Below are 2,436 nucleotides of genomic sequence, written 5' to 3'. Positions count from 1 at the left end.
AACTTAAAATTTATGAAAAACAACATGTTTACACATAAATAGACTTTGGAAGTCGAAAAAATTTTGAAGTCGACGAAAAAGTGAAACATCATCAAATGACGTTGGAAGAATGAAAAAACCTAAAATTTATGCAAAACAACATGTTTACACATAAATAGACTTTGGAAGTCGAAAAAATTAGAAAGTCGACGAAAAAGTGAAACATCATCAAATGACGTTGTAAGTAAGAAAAAACTTAAAATTTATGAAAAACAACATGTTACACATAAATAGACTTTGGAAGTCGAAAAAATTAGAAAGTCGACTAAAAAGTGTAAACATCATTAAACAAAGATATAAATAAAAAACACTTAAAATTTATGAAAAACAACATGTTTACACATAAATAGACTTTGGAAGACGAAAAAATTTTGAAGTCGACAAAAAAGTGAAACATCATCAAAGACGTTTTAAGTATGAAAAAACTTAAAATTTATGAAAAACAACATGTTTACACATAAATAGACTTTGGAAGTCGAAAAAATTAGAAAGTCGACGAAAAAGTGAAACATCATCAAATGACGTTGTAAGTAAGAAAAAACTTAAAATTTATGAAAAACAACATGTTTACACATAAATAGACTTTGGAAGTCGAAAAAATTAGAAAGTCGACGAAAAAGTGAAACATCATCAAATGACGTTGTAAGTAAGAACAAACTTAAAATTTGTAAAAAAACAACATCTTTACACATAAATAGACTTTGGAAGTCGAAAAAATTAGAAAGTCGACGAAAAAGTGAAACATCATCAAATGACGTTGTAAGTAAGAAAAAACTTAAAATTTATGAAAAACAACATGTTTACACATAAATAGACTTTGGAAGTCGAAAAAATTAGAAAGTCGACGAAAAAGTGAAACATCATCAAATGACGTTGTAAGTAAGAAAAAACTTAAAATTTATGAAAAACAACATGTTTACACATAAATAGACTTTGGAAGTCGAAAAAATTAGAAAGTCGACGAAAAAGTGAAACATCATCAAATGACGTTGTAAGTAAGAAAAAACTTAAAATTTATGAAAAACAACATGTTTACACATAAATAGACTTTGGAAGTCGAAAAAATTAGAAAGTCGACGAAAAAGTGAAACATCATCAAATGACGTTGTAAGTAAGAAAAAACTTAAAATTTATGAAAAACAACATGTTTACACATAAATAGACTTTGGAAGTCGAAAAAATTAGAAAGTCGACGAAAAAGTGAAACATCATCAAATGACGTTGTAAGTAAGAAAAAACTTAAAATTTATGAAAAACAACATGTTTACACATAAATAGACTTTGGAAGTCGAAAAAATTAGAAAGTCGACGAAAAAGTGAAACATCATCAAATGACGTTGTAAGTAAGAAAAAACTTAAAATTTATGAAAAACAACATGTTTACACATAAATAGACTTTGGAAGTCGAAAAAATTAGAAAGTCGACGAAAAAGTGAAACATCATCAAATGACGTTGTAAGTAAGAAAAAACTTAAAATTTATGAAAAACAACATGTTTACACATAAATAGACTTTGGAAGTCGAAAAAATTAGAAAGTCGACGAAAAAGTGAAACATCATCAAATGACGTTGTAAGTAAGAAAAAACTTAAAATTTATGAAAAACAACATGTTTACACATAAATAGACTTTGGAAGTCGAAAAAATTAGAAAGTCGACGAAAAAGTGAAACATCATCAAATGACGTTGTAAGTAAGAAAAAACTTAAAATTTATGAAAAACAACATGTTTACACATAAATAGACTTTGAAAGTCGAATAAATTAGAAAGTCGATAAAAAAGTGAAACATCATCAAATGACGTTGTAAGTAAGAAAAAACTTAAAATTTATGAAAACAAAACATGTTTTCATATAAATTCTCTTTGAAAGTCGAAAAAATTAGAAAGTCGACGAAAAATTGAAACATCATTTATCTACGTTCTAAGTAAGAAAAAATTTAAAATCTAAGAATAACAACATGTTTACACATATATAGACTTTGAAAGTCGAATAAATAAGAAAGTCGATGAAAAAGTGAAACATCATCAAATGACGTCGTAAGTAAGAAAAAACTTAATATTTATGAAAAACAACATGTTTAAACATAAATAGACTTTGAAAGTCGAATAAATTAGAAAGTCGATGAAAAAGTGAAACATCATCAAATGACGTTGTAAGTAAGAAAAAACTTAAAATTTAAGAAAAACAACATGTTTACACATAAATAGACTTTGAAAGTCGAATAAATTAGAAAGTCGATGAAAAAGTGAAACATCATCAAATGACGTTGTAAGTAAAAAAAAATTAAAATTTAAAAAAGAAAACATGTTTACAGAAAAATAGACTTTGAAAGTCGAATAAATTAGAAAGTCGATGAAAAAGTGAAACATCATCAAATGACGTTATAAGTAAGAAAAA

The 2,436-nt window shown here is 25.8% G+C and overlaps 1 long non-coding RNA gene across 2 annotated transcripts in view; it reads right to left on the bottom strand.

Moving 5' to 3' along the window:
* LOC126909670 (uncharacterized) overlaps nt 1–1,886 on the bottom strand; it is a 3,126-nt gene extending 1,240 nt beyond the window's left edge. Inside the window, exons 1-2 of one of the 2 annotated variants that reach the window (XR_007705080.1) lie at nt 815–1,886; nt 4–119 (exon numbers count right to left, since the gene is read on the bottom strand). This is a non-coding gene — a long non-coding RNA (uncharacterized LOC126909670). The remainder of the gene's footprint in view (nt 1–3; nt 120–814) is intronic. The other variant, XR_007705081.1, reaches the window with a different exon arrangement.
* Between the last annotated feature and the right edge of the window lie 550 nt (nt 1,887–2,436).

This window comes from Daktulosphaira vitifoliae, unplaced genomic scaffold (assembly GCF_025091365.1).
Source record: "Daktulosphaira vitifoliae isolate Bord-2020 unplaced genomic scaffold, ASM2509136v1 Scaffold_836, whole genome shotgun sequence".
NCBI classification, from domain to species: domain Eukaryota; kingdom Metazoa; phylum Arthropoda; class Insecta; order Hemiptera; family Phylloxeridae; genus Daktulosphaira; species Daktulosphaira vitifoliae.
Note: the sequence above shows the minus strand (reverse complement) of the source record. Positions and strands in the feature narration are given on the sequence as shown.